This window comes from Carassius auratus, chromosome 32 (assembly GCF_003368295.1).
Source record: "Carassius auratus strain Wakin chromosome 32, ASM336829v1, whole genome shotgun sequence".
NCBI lineage: Eukaryota > Metazoa > Chordata > Actinopteri > Cypriniformes > Cyprinidae > Carassius > Carassius auratus.
The window spans coordinates 35176148-35191626 of NC_039274.1; positions in this window are offsets into that span (position 1 = coordinate 35176148).

Below are 15479 nucleotides of genomic sequence, written 5' to 3' on the forward strand. Positions count from 1 at the left end.
CAGTCAAACGTTCCCTGTGTCATTGAGGGGTTTTATAGTTTGAACTTTTACCCTGTAATTACACTCAAAGGCTTGAGCCAGGGCTGCACATAAAAAAGCACAAAATCACTAAGCACAGCGTTGTAGCTTAGTCAACAGACCAACGTCTGTTTAATGTGCCATTTATAGATGTTGTGTGATATTTACAGGCTAATTTAGAGTATGTAATATTAGCTGCTTATGTGCGGTGCTCTTCAGTGTACTAAATCAGCTTTCTGTACACAATGGGAGCTTTCAAGCAAGGGAACATTCAAGCCTTTTTGCAAAAACCCATCTCAATTTATCTATTTATTTGCTGCTTTTTTATTTTTTGAAGGCTAGCGTCAGGTCCCGTGTGTTTGCCCTTGTGTTAGAGGGCTGCATTGTGGCTTTCCCTGAGGCTCAGCTGCAGGATTGTGGTTTTTAATGAAAAAGTGAGGCTATAGAACACAGGTACAGTCCAGGCTTGTATTTCAGTTGCTTTTGTTATGTTTTACAATGAGGCGGTGCGGTTGGATACTTCCAGACGCTGTAAATGACCCTCTGGAGCCTGCTCGTCATGCGGGCCGCTGGATTAAGCATACGGGAGCTGCTTTAGGATCGATACTGGGCTGAATACCTCGATACCTCTGGTACTTTCATACATTTGCCTGTAGTTCTGGCCATTAGGCCTGTCTTCAAATATAATGGAGATGAGGAAGCTGTGATATGTGATCAGCCTGATAGAAGAGGAAATTTATACTAGAACGTGAATGTTGATGAAGCAGATTCAGCTCTAGTTCTTACATCCAATCAAAATCGAAAATAGAATCCAGATACATTTCTTAAAAGTTACACTTCATTCTGATTGGTCAGTTATGAACAGCACAGTATAATGCTCAATATAAATGATTATAATTTTTTTGCTCCTTTTCATGTACAACAAATAAAAATGCATTTGTCAGTGTAATACATCCTTGATTAATAAATGTAGTAGTTAAAAAAGAATATTACTGACACCAAACTTTTGAATGGTAGTACTGTATATATGATTATATGACACAATATAGATGCCAATATGTGCATACAATGTATACTGCATATATAATATAATATATTCTGGTCTGTATTAGTGTGCCAGGTGCAATTTTAATGTGCAAGGCAGAATCTAGAAATCATTTAAAGTGTAAAATAAGACGTGAGTGATTCTGCTTGTCTGGATGGTACTGCAGATGGTATCTGGATCTGGGGGTGTCTAAAACATAAAGAGCGGAGCACTTATTATGTCTTCAGTATAGGTCAGATCTAGAGGCAGTGCTGTGAGTACATTATCATACACGCTGGCAGAACGTTTAAGGTGACGAATAGGATAAGCTCCGAGGGCTGTGCTACCTGGCTCAGAGCTATTACCAGACCCCCTCAGGCTTGATTTATCAACTGCCCTCTCACAGTGTTTCTGCTCTGATATGACTGTGGAAATAGACTAGTTTAAACACAAAACTTTGATCCCACTGATCTCTTAATATGCTTATAATGATGCCATTTAACAAACAGATGTTAGGGCAGACACGGCAAAGCCAGGCCACAACATGTGGTTCTGGCAGTAAATAGTGAGGGGCGTTTGCAGTTAGTGCACTGCACAGCATAACATTCTTTGGCAATCAATGTAAATCTGACTATTTTATACAAGATCAGATGTGGCAAAGATAGCTTAGAACTGGCTTGTTTGAGATTCAGTGTGCGGTCTTATAGAGACTTAAAGAGACAGTATTACAGAACAGTAAATAAAAAGGTATTAAAAAATGTTATAAACAGGTGGTCCCTAAAGACCTTCTAATTACACCAAATTAATACAAACAGACAAATATACTTGACTGCTGTTTGTAAATCACCTTCATAATGTATGCTACCATGAAAAGGATGGGGTGGGTAAGATTTGATGCTCTTTTATAGCTGGTAAGATCTTATGCCCACTAAGGCTGCTGATTGAAAAAATGTTCTATTTTAATATTTGTTTAAAATTTTATTTATTTCAGGGATGGCAAAGCTGAATTTTCAGCAACCATTATTCCAGTATTCAGTGTCTAATGATATCATTGTAATTTTTATTTTTATTTTTTGCTCAAGAAACATTTCACAATGTATTATGATTATGTTTTTTTTTTTTTTTGAGAAACAGTAAGAATTATTTGCATATTTTAATGTAACATTATGAATGCCTTTACTGTCACTTCACATCAAATAAATAAATCCCTGATGAATGAAAGTATTACTTTGTTCTTCCAAAAAAGAAGAAAAAAAGTTAATGGCGGTGTAACTTGATCCTTACTTCAGGGAAATTGAGGTGTAAACGTTGTACATAAAATGCAGCTAGAAAAAGTAACTAGACATAACATAACACAAAATATAAAAATAATAGAATAAAATATACTCCATAATGTGCAATATATTATTTAGAAAATACTTATTTGCACAAAAACAATAATATCACAAACTGTTTGTTTTTGTGGGAAAAACAAAAATCAGAAAATATCATTACCAATTTTGCTGTAATGGAAACTTTCCCAGCTTGTATTTTGTTCCTGTTCTTCTCCAGTGCAGCGAGTTAAACAGCAGCAGCTCATGTGTCTGTAGTCAAACTGCTCTGTTTCAGTTAGCAGCTTGTCAATGGAGAGAAAGAGAGAGGAGACCATTTGGGCTGACAAAATGTGTTTTAATTACTAGACACTGCATTCCAGTCCTCTCTATGTCGTATGCTCTTCCTCGTGGCTATAGGTCCAGTTTGATTTCTGATAATTGTGTTTGCTGATCTGGCATGTTTTTGTGACATATTCATGTTTTTTTTTTTTTTTTTTTTTTAATACTGCACCAGACATTAACAGCAGGTCCACAGAGGGACAACAAACTGCAGTTACATCTCTCTTCTAATCAGTGCTTTGCAGCTAGATACATTGACTCTAGTACTCTAGTCCATTTCTGTAACAGTGAGACTCAGCCATTACTTATTGTGCTGTGTGACACACAATCAATGTCATGCAGAGCAGCTGATGACTCATTCAGAGAGACCTCAGAGCATGAAGGGTTAACCACTCGTTAGGTTTGATTGTGTGTTTATGAGCCACTTGTGTATTCAGCTGTTTGCACAAACAGTACATTTTAGAGCTATCAAAACTATAAATCCCTAGATGGCAATTGTACTGCAAGTAATATAATCTGATCATTAAACAGAGCGCTCTTAGTAAGTTTTTACAAACATGCAGGGGGTTAAAACCTGACTCTTTCTATTGTAGTTTGAGACGAGAATGGTCTCCATTCAACTGAACTCAAACCCATTGCGTATTTAAGCATTTTGCTTTTGTCCTCTCTTACAAAGTGAGCAAAGGAAACATTTAAGGTTGCATTCTTCCATCTTGACAGGACAGCTTTAGGGCTGATAATAGGCCATGCCATTGATAGGCTGGAAACACTATTGTTTTAAAGATGTGAGACCCGATCCTGTTTGGAAGGCTGCGATCATTGTGGATTTCAGCTAGCCATGGGTTACACTTCCCTTTCATAGCTGTTTATCATTACATGATGCCCTAAATCCTGCCTGTAGCCTAGGCATATCAAAGCTGCATTAGCTGGACGCTTAGACTCTGAGGTCAAAAGAAACAAAACTCTACTTTGCTGAAGTATCAGTGTCTGTTGAGGCTTTTGCAATCTGGCTGTGACCATGATTGAGTGAATGAGTCATTCCTAAGATAAGGCTGTAATCAGCAGCGCACTAAATGTTCTTGTACATTCAATTACACGCTAATGAGTAGTGCAAAGTGGAAATCTTTAAATAGCCTACTTATGCTATATATAACTAAAGAAGCAAAGAAGTAAATAATAGAGGTGAAATATGAAAGAGATAACCAAGTAATAAATAAGAGGTAGATAAATAATAGGTAAAGTAGGAAATTATCTACAGCAAACAAGACATATATAGTATTGATCAAATGGTCAAGTGCTTCTTTTGTGATAATGACCATTTTACTGTACCTCCAATATCACGTGGCTACTTGAATATATTTAAATGTAAAATAATTACGGTAAAGCAAAAATGTACTTTATTTCAAAGTGAAAGCTGGAAAATAGACAGCGAGAGAAATATTGTGCAATGCATTTTATGGTTGATATATCACTAAAATAAGGTGTGTTAATAAAATTATGCAAACAATTAAAAACATAATTTATCTAAGCCTTATGTAGCAACTTGCTTTTAAAAAAAAAATTGGCTTATAAGTGACGTCTGGACCGAAATTAAAATATTTAATTTAATAACAACATTTTGAAAAAAATAATTACATACTAATAATTGACACAGAGAATTCGCGAGTCAACTACTCTGTGAGGCTTTTATTTGTCTCTACTGGACGCTCAGCTTCCGGGTAAATGATAAAGCACTTCCTCTGCTTTGCTCTCATTGTTGACAGTTTTTTAACTACTGAAAATAATACTTTTTTGTGGTTTGTTTTTTTGTTTAAAACCATAGTTAAATACCGGATTTGCAGTAGGTATTACGTCTGGAATGACATGTCGCTCGGTTATTAGACGGAGCAGTTTGTGTGGGAAATACTCGCATGTTTTCTTCTTCACTTGTTTGCTAGCTAAGCAACTAGCCGTCTATATCCTGCTATACAGCTGCCTTGTGTCTGCGAATCTGCACTGAAAGCCGAGATTATGTTTCTCGACGTGCTTCTGTTACACTTTTACTTGCTTTAAATAAGCAGTGCAGCATGACATCCGAGGGAATCGTGAGTCGGATAAAGACCCCGCTGGGAGACATGGACTCATCCGTGGACTCTCCATCACATCTCAACTTTAATGATCTGCTCGTGAGTGGCTCATCTAACTTTAGTCACAGTGTGCTTTCATGTGCATTCTAGAGAAACAGAGCTTTCATGGAGAATGTCGTTCCCTGATGAGAGGTTTTCAGAGGAGTGCTGATTGACAGCTGTCAGTCAACTGTGTGATGATTCTCTTGTTTGGCAGGCCGTGATCAGAGAATTGTCATGCCACAGTCACCGCTTTTGAATGTGAGCATTGACGCTGTATTTAAATAGTTTTACTGTTTTCAAGAGAAGTTAGCTCAAAGCCATGCTGTCGTATGTGAGTATCCCTGAGGTATAAACAAAGCTGAGTCCTTTTTTTTTTTTTGCTGTTAAACAGTATGGTTTCAGCATCATTTCTTAAATATTTATAGGCAGATTGCCAGCAAAGAACTACATTGCCTCTAATTGTAAACAAAGCTCCACCAATCAGAGAAGTCACACAACACTTCCTACAAGAGAGCATTGCATGAAGCATGTACTGTAATGACTTATAACTTACTCACAATATCAGATTTTCACTGCAAAGTTATTATGACCAAAATAATTAATTTGGATATCTATAGAAATTTTAGGCAAAGACTATCAGTCAAATTTATGTTTAAGTTTGTTTTCTACAATAAATCACACCCATAATATAATTCTACGGAGATGGAGAGAGAGTTGTACAAAAAGAAAGCATACAAAAATAACTGCGTCTTTCTCTTTTTCTGTTTATGATGGGTGGTTACCAGGGTTAAGGTGCTCTGTCAGCAATTATTAGCACGATTGTCAAATCTGATATATTACGATACCTCATCTCGAATCTGGTTGGTTCATCATGATACTCTTCAATAAAAATGCAGTAATGAAATGTCGATGGAGAAGACGGACAAAGAAAAATACTTCTGGAGCCAAGGCTGCTTATACGTGGGTTGTCACTGTTGCACTCGGTTACAGTTTGTTGTACTAGACTTTTGTATGCTGAAAGTGTTTTTGTTGGAAGGGAAAAGCCATTACAAATCTATCATTCCAGATCTATTCACCCTTGGGGAAAGTGTTTTCATTACTTTGCTGATTGGCAAGGATGACAAGTAGCTACACATTTTCTCTTTTCTCTTCAATTTCTTCATCTGTTTCCTGGCTGCACCTCTTGATGCATCTCTGGCTCGGTTACAGGTGTTAAGCAAGATTAGCAGAGGGATAATTGTAATATTAAAATCCTGTTTATCTGTTATTAGTCATTATTTTTGTGTTGACTTTGTGAGCAGGCACAAAAAATTTGTTTCTCATACATTTAATAAAAAGCTTTCGTAAACATTTGCCTGATCGCCTATTTAAACACTCTTTGTTTTCAAGTCCAGGAATAATGCCTACTCTTGTTTCCTCTCTGCATTATCTTTCTCAGATTTCTGTTTGTTGTTTTCAAAGTTTTTCTTTTGAGACCGCCGTAAAAAGTGCTCTCCATACTTACTGCTCACACATTGTGGACACCAAGCGTAATGACTCGTTATAGTTTCTCCCCCTGTGAAGTACAGTGGAAGTTAAATGAACTATCAACTTTTATTATTTATTATTCAATACTTAAAGTTTCGCCTCATTAGAAGCACAGCCCTCCTGGGTAGAGGAATTTTTCAAAATCCACTTTCAGCTGGTGTTGTCTTTTACCCCCCATCAGCTCTCAATGACTCTCGAGTAGCCATGGGCTCCAAAACGACTGCTTCTGCAGGAAAATGAAATCGCTTAGGTTTGATATTTATTTATTTTTAGATGCTTTATCAAAGTTGCACCTCTCAAGGCCATTGCAGTCATTAGCCAGATTAGGCCAGAAGGTGACACACTGACAATGATGTCTCGCGGGTGTCCTGCACTGCCTGAGTGTAATTCAACTTTTTCTCCCGTCTTGATTAATTCTGCGGTCGCCGTGTGGCTGGTTTTGAGACACACGTTCTGACATTGGAGATATTTGCGGGAATGTGTGTGTTCTCATTTGTTATCGCAACAATCTGCAGTAATGCTTGTCTTAAGGAACATGTCTTCAAACATCAGCAAAGAATTCTTTGAGGCCATACTTCCCTGACAGTTAATATTACCGCACGTTGTAGATTGCCTTCCCATCGCATTTTGGTTAACAGCACAACCGAGTCAACTTTTTCTGAAAATGAGTTTTTCCTCCCATGATGCCGTTTGCTCCTCTGGGGAGAGCACAAGCTGCTGAGAAAGGGGGAATTTAATATGCGTGTTACATGTTCGGAAGCTTGCGCTTACATTTAACCGATCATTGTGGACATATTTCAAGCGTGCGCCCTTTGCCTTGGTGGCGCTTGGGGTCTCTTTGGGGACCTTTATAAATTTGCTTCAATTAATTCCATCTGAAAGGATCTACTGTTATGTAGACTTAATAGGAATAAAGAGATGACTTCTTGCTTTACAGGTGCGTAAGCTAATTCGCCAAGCTCTCTGGTGGAATCCGACCTTCAAACTGTCTTCGCTGCACGTTATTTATTTATTTATTTAACTCCAGCAGTTCTCATCAGTCTTGTGGTCTCCGAGACCTCTCTATCGCTCTTCTGGGGTCCCAGTGAGGTGCTTGTTACCATCAGCCTTTCCAGGATGTTAGTTCAAAGTTAAAGACTGACCCATGTCAGATGTAGCATCGCTAACACACCCACACACCCACACACACTCACAGGCATTGATCTCCCAGGCTGGGCCGGCTAATTACGGAGCGCTTTACTCAGGGTGTGTTAATGATCGGGGTCCAACAGAGCGGAGGTCCGACGACTCTGTTCCCTCCAGCTCTCAAGCTGCCGTCTTGTGATCAAACTGCCTTTAGTTATTGTCCAACAAAGGGAGGTTTCTTTTAATACACCGTTACAGATTAGTTAGGTAATTGCAGCCCTAATCGATAAAGCAACCGAGTGGAAAATGAAAGGTGTGTGTTTTGGTAGAGCTACATGGTTTCAGCGCCTGCAGGCAGTGCAGAGAGGTGACAGTGATAAATAGGGTATTTAATAACAGCTGCTCTAACACTGCTTCCTCTGCATGTCCTCGCGCACGCTCCGGCATGTTCATCATGCATTCGCACGCAGCGGAGGGACGGGACTGTACCACCGGCCCCTCAGTTAGGATTGCTTTTGACCTTTGTCTTGTTCTGCCTTTGTCCCTCTTTCTCTCTGTCGCTGTCTTTCTTTCAAACGCTGACACTCTCCCCTCCTCTCTTGTCCATCTGGATCTGTGGTTTTTAATGGCTTTATTGTGTGTGATGGGGGCTCTGTGTTTGGGCACAAAGGTCTCGGGCTGGACCGAGAGAAGAGAACGGGCGACCAGATGGTTCTGTTAACCGAAACATCAAATAGAATTTTTCCTTTGGCAGGAGACAAAAATCTGTGCACGTGTTTGAAAGAGAGTGGAGTTCTTTTGGAATAGAATAAGCAAAAGTGCTAGATGTCTTTAAAAACCATTGAATATTTATACAAATGTAAAATAATAAATAAAATATATGAAATTGTTAGGTAATTGCAATTACCTAAATATATATCAAATAAAATATCACATATTAAATACATGTATGAAACCAGTTTCTGTATTAAAAATACAAGATCAGTTTTTGATATTGATTATTTATAAATATATATAATGTAAATAGAAATAAATCATAAATAATATAGAAAATAACAAATAATGTAAAATATTATTTAGTTTTTCATACATATATGCGAGTATGTATACACACACACATAATATCACGTGAAGCTTTGTACATTGAATGTACAAGTAAATGTACAGGGTGATGATTACAAAACAAGTATTTAAATTTTTTTTTAATGGTATAATTAAAGAAATTATTATTTTGAATAATTAAAGCTAAAAAAAAAATACAACAAAAAGCTTGCCATGACATTAATAATATCATAGGTTTATAAATGCCAGTCTCCATTTCAGCCTATTATGCAGAGTAATTAATTAATAGGCAGCCGTTGCTGGCAGATTGCTTTTCGTCAGGCTGAAATGAGAAAACTCAATGATTGGTCTGCGCTTGGCAGCCATTACAACGGATGAATTGATAAAGAGGGTGACTGGTGTTTCAAAAAGATTCGTTTCGCCTCTTTTCTTTTCCTCCCAACATGCAAGTGACTCGGTGAGAAAGAGAATGCATTGCTTTTAATCCATGGGACTTTTTTCTGAAAGACCTTCATTCGAGCCTAATATTGATTCTGTGTGTGATATACTGTAAAAATGAATTGGGCTGCTTTTTTAAGAGTTTTGTTGCACTTTATTCTCTACAGTATTGCTACAGCTTAATGGAGCAACGCATCAATGGACTGTTACCTGTGCCTTTACAGATATTGCCACGAGGTGTGTATGGAGTGTTAGTGTGCTGGTCCAAATTACAGTTCAATACCACAACAGTAAACGTGCCCGAGGGCCACCTAGACCCTAGATCACCGTTCAAAACCCCATACTCAGCAATAGCCTGCTCTGGTGTGTGTGTGTGTGAGCATTTTCCATTAGTTAAATTTCCACTTTATGTCATCCTCAATGGCTTCGCAGAGACAAATAAATACCAGTTTGGTTTCGTGAAGCCATTCTTTCTGAATGCATGCATTTACACACGTACATAAATTCTTTATGAGAGTTAAAAAGTCCCCTAAGCTGCATCTCCCGCATGTCTGTTTTAGATAGACACATTCTGTCATTTTAAACATCTAATACGTTCTGCTCATATTTCTTTTTCTCTGCATCACGTGATCTACAATCTAGTCAATTTTCTTTCAGCCAGTAAGGACCCCAGGGATCCACACATACACGGCCTGGAGGTATGTGCCTCATTGATTGTTTCAGTTGGGCATGGGATTGGTTATGCTGTGTAACACTTATTGAAATGTCAATTGAAGTCAAGACTCTTTCTCTGTCTGTCCCTCATTTTCTACCCCCATTAATGCTTTTCATTTGTATTTGTTTTAATCTGCTAAAATAATAATTATTGGTTCTTTTTCGATGTTGCTTAATAAAATATTAAAAGTTTGTGTGATGATTCAAAAGTTTGGGGTCGGTGGGAATTTTTTCCTATCATTTTGGAAGTCTCTCATGCTCACAACAGCATTTAATTTGATCATAAATACAGTCAAAAGTTAAAACGGCCATATTATGAACTATTATTGGCAATTTAAATGTATTTTAATATAGATCCAAATGTAATTTATTCCTGTGATGGCAAGATACATTTTCAGCAGCCATTTACGCCAGTCTTCAAGTGTCACATGATCCTAAATATTCTAAGATTATTCTGCTGTAGTGATCAAGAAACATTTAATTAATATGACATTTTTTTGCTGCTTAATATGTTTGTGTTTTTCTTTTTATCACATTTCTTCAGGATTCTTTGATTAATAGACATTGCTTTGATGAATACATAAGAACAGCATTTATTTGAAATGGTAATCTTGTCTTTGCTGTTAATTTAATTAATTAACATGTCCTTGCCAAACAAAAATATGAAGTTCTTTATAAAAAAATCTTAGGGTAGTATAGTTTACGCTTACCTAAATAGTAATGATACCGGACCATCTTATTCTTGTTTTGTTCTTGTTTTTGTTTAATTCTGGAATAAGTTGGCTTGAAGAGGATTAAAAAACCCTGATAAAGCCGATCTAAATGAGGTCTTCATAGACACTAATTAAGAAGAGAATCACTGCTTTATTGCACTACACTATACGACCTTAGACCTCAATTAATCGAGACTCTTTTTCAGCTTCTTCCTTCATTCATCCGCTGTGATCTGTTAGCGTGGCTCTGACCATAAGCAGCTTCTTGAATCCTCTTTAATGACAAATAAAGGACATGATGTTGATTTCATTCTTCTTCTTTTTTCATGTACCCCAAGGTGTTCACAGAGTTATATTTAATTTTGTCTAATAGATGAAGTGACCCCTTTCCTCAAGCCTCTCTCTTTATTTCTCTCTGTCTCCCCCACAAAAGCCAATTAACCTTGCGGCCAAACCAGGCAGTTTGCTGTTGAATCACAGGTTAATTAGCAGAGGGCTCTGATTGTCTTTGTTTGCCCGCAGGTGAACACGCGGCCCGAATCCTCCAGTGGCAGGGCTCTCTGCGGTCCAATGATAGGTGAGTGATCCAGATCATGCCTGCCCTCATTGAGAGAAAAAATCTTATTACCAAGATTAACTTTGTTTAGAGGCCGGCACTATATTTAGAGTAAAGGAACTGCATTAATGATATTTTTTCTAAAATTCTGTTTGGATCAGCCTTGTGTTTGACGCTATTAACACACTCCAAATACACTTCTAGAGTAATGCCTCAAGATTTTTCTACATTGCTTGGTAAAACAACTTCGAGTTCTGAAACTATAATTACCAAATGCAGTTGAATCTCATAATTAGCAGAAATGTTTTTAACTTTTATATAAAAAATGAATGTTTCTTGAGCATGCAAATCAGAATATTAGAATGTTTTCTGATGGATCATGTGAACTGAAGACTGGAGTAATGGCTGATGAAAATTAAGCTTTGACATCACAGAAATACATATAATTTATATTAAAATATTTGTATTTGTATTATTATTATGTTTATTTATTTTGTACTTATATTTTAACATTATTACTGTTTTTGCTGTATTTTTAATCCAAAATATTATTGACCCTTTTTTTACAGAACTTTAGAACTTATTGTGTGTTAATTGCAATGTAATTCGTGTTTCTTTATGGATTATTTTATCCCATTATGGTGACTTTGTGCTTTGGAATTAAGTCATGATATAAGTAGAAAAGCTTTAAGAAGTAATTAAAGGGATATATGTGTGTGTGTGTGTGTGTGTGTGTGTGTGTGTGTGTGTATATATATATATATATATCATTATTATTATTATTATTTTTATTTTCAGAAAAATAAAATATTAATCAATAGGGCCTTGTTGTGAACAGTTGCAGTTTAGCTTTTAAAACATTGTTTTAAGCGGAGTTAAAGGTGATCTTGATTAATTTCTTTATAAGGATATCAATAATGTCATTCTCTTTACAAGAGAAAGAGAAATGCTATCAGGAGTTTGCAGTCTTGCATATTCCTGAATATAGAGCAGAAACATTGTTTTCAATGCTAACTGGATTTCGTTATTAGAGAATGAAAACCCTGCACAGAAGAAAGCTGAAGGCCAGCATTTGTATTCAGCAGTGATGTAAAGAAGTGAAGTGCAGCAGATCATACTAGACAAATAAGTCTCGTCTTACATTTCTAATGTGAAGTAACTGCTCTGTCTGAACAATTTACTCATCATGATTCATGACAGATTTTTGAGGCATCTTGTATAAAATGTTTATATTTTGTCTTTTGGCTTATATGCAGTTTAAAGAAATCTTCAGCTGAGCTTAAGAAGATTTTGACAAATGGACAGGTATAGTAGCCCCCTTCACATCACACACACTTTTACTTCAGCATTCATTTTGATACACACACATACTGCACAGTATTCCCACTTCAACTGAATCTGATTATCTTGTTAGTGCTTGCCATCACTTATCCCATTCATTTGTCACCATAGCCTGTTTGTGAATGTGCAAAGGCATCTATTGATTGCTCCTGACGGGCTGTTCACTGACCCTTTCTCTGTGGCATGGTTGAGATCTTTATCTTGAGTGATCAGAGCTGTATCTGTGTGTCCTTCTCTCGCCCACCCCTTCCTGCTTTCCCTGTCACTTTTCCTCCCCCTCCACAGGCCCCAGTATACCAGTCTGTCAACCAAAGTGTGTCAGATAGACAATTAATACAGTCACATCCCCTGTGACACCTGTAACGTACAGTTAATGGAGCACTAGCCTGTTTGTGAATGACACACACACACACACACACACACACTTCAGCCTAATCTAATGTCTTAGTCTAATGAAGCATTGGCTTCACATCAGGTCCGGTTCACATTCCCCTACAACAACAACACACGAATACTGACACCTAGCTAGACACATTAGCCATCACAAAACATAATATAGCATATACTTTTTGATATATGGAAATAATACTATTTTACTTGGTAGATTTAATTTTAATGAAATATAATAATAATAATAATAATAATAATAAAAATAATAATGATGATAACATATTAACGAAAAAATGCTGCTGCTATTAAAAATAATAACATTTTTGCTATTATTATTATTATTATTATTATTATAACATTTTATAATTTCTTTATATAAATGTTTATTGTCAAAAAAATATCTCATGGCTTTAATATGATTCAAAAAGTTTGATTCAAAAGAAAACATGTTGTTCTGAACTCCGTTTACGTGGGAGTTTAATTTGTTTAATTTGTTACCTGAATGTATCAGTTCAAAGCTGGATCTGAAAATAGTCCTCCGCGGTTGAAATGATCAACTGCATTTACAGGTCTGGTCAGAGAAATTACCAGAGTGATCTTCACAATGGTTTTCTGTTTTATGCCCTATGGAATCTGCTTCTTGTTGTTACAGACCCCTTAAGCTATGAAAATCCTTAGTGGTTAAACCATTTTGAGAGGTTTGTTGCAATTTATGAAGGTAAATTAGTAGCAAAACTTGAGTGCATGTTGATTCGAATGTGAGAACTTGTCATATTAATATTCGTGTTTATTTTGAAGTTGTATTTGTATTTAAGTTTAAATTTACACTCATGGCTCTGATGTGCAAAGCTGAATCTTACGATTTGCAAGCTCAGGCAATAATCAAAACATCCTTGTTTTGAATCGGAAGTTTTAGCAGATTAATAGCTACAATTGTGACATTCACAAACAGATTAATAGTTACGAATGTGACATTCACAACAAAATGACAGACACAAAAGAGTACGACATATTTACAGTTACAGTTTAATTCAGTTTCGCTCTACAACAAGAAGTCAGCACTTAGAACCTCTCTGATCAGGCAGTAAAATTTCAAATGTTGTTTCTCTATTCCTGTTGCAAAACTCACTTGTGCACTTGTACGTGTAGATGTGAGAGAGCTGAACCGGGGATGGGGCTGAAATGGGAATGAAGACATTTTATTGGTCGATGTCTGACCAATAAAGTTGGATGGTTTCTTTGTGTGATGACGTCATGCAACAGCGGCAGCCAGTTTTCCCTTTCATATTTCTGTGTTGTGCTCAGTTTCTTGTGTAAATAAAATATAAAGGTAGACTTGAGGTAAAAGACTTTGCAAGAACATGAAAAACATTTGTTGTCTGGTGATGCACTGTGGACCTGGATACAAATCAGTTCGACACACATCAAACTATTATGTCTTCCAATATGAAAACCTTTCTATGATTAAATGTGCTGGCCACTTCATTCCATCCCCATCCCTGGTTCTTCTCTCTCACATCTACATGTTAATGTGCACAAGTGAGTTTGGTACAGGAATATCATGAAAGGAGTAGCAAAAGTCAAAGCACTAAGATTTGAATTTGCACTGCCAGATCAGAGAGGTTGTAAGTGCTGATTTGTTGTACAGCGAAATATAAGTAAATATGCCGTGCACTTTTGTGTCTGTTATTTTGTTTATGTGAATGTCATTTGTTTCCATTAATCTGCAAGTTCTCACATTCAAATCAACAAGCTCTAGAGTTTTGCTACTCTTTTATCTTTGTTGAAATGGCTACTGACATTTAGTCTTACTTGAAGGTCTAAGGGTTAAGATCCTACAACATGCATTTTATTTTTATATTCAAATCATCAAAGATGGAGGGCATTCAGATGTGCATAAAACTGACTTAATGTGAAAATGTACCAGTCCCTCTGGCCTCTTGATGTCAGAATGGGGTGTATTGTGTTACCATTTTGGCAGCTTTTATCAAAGTCGAATAAGACAGCATAGACAAACAGTCATTAGTCATTTATCCTTTTTTGTCCATAATTGACCATACACGGGAATTTCGACCTCAGTCGGTTTTTTTCTCTCATTTTGTGTTGCTGTTAAAAATGTGGCGCGTCTTTTGTCTCTGCCTCGCTTTGTTTTCCTTAGTTTCGTTCTCTTAATTCATTAGCTCACTTCAGTTTATTTGACTATTTTACACAATCACTGAGTAAAAAAATAGTTTTCATTGAGACATCTGTGAATACATTCATACAAACATCCCCCCTTGATTATATAGATTCTGTTCTCCTTGGATAACTGCAGTCTTTTTCTTTCTTTCTTTTTTTCTCTGTTAGTTTAGATAAATTAACATGACCTCCAGTATCAGGAGCAGCTTGGCCATGGAAATGGCGGAACAGTTTACAAGTGAGGGTTGCTTTCGTGGTTTTTACCTTGAAATTTAATTAGACTGATTGTGTTCCACCTCTTCAAAGGCCTTCTTTACCCTTAGTGCAATCTATAGGATTTAACTAGAGCTGGCAAATTGAATCATAAAAATGTAGCTGAAAAGGGAACAAGTGTTTTGTTGTCTACACTCATGTTCTGATTAATTAAGTTTGCTTAAAAAAAGCCAACTTACGTAAATTCTATTTAAACTTCTTCTGAGACCAAAATTTTAAATGTATCTCCTCCAAGACTTTTCAAGCTAGAACCACCAAACTCAAATCTGACTTGGGTTGCTATGTTCTTTTCTAACTGATCTGACTTACAAATTATCGGAATCACCAGACTATCAAAAGCCACCTAAAATCCCAAAGGCT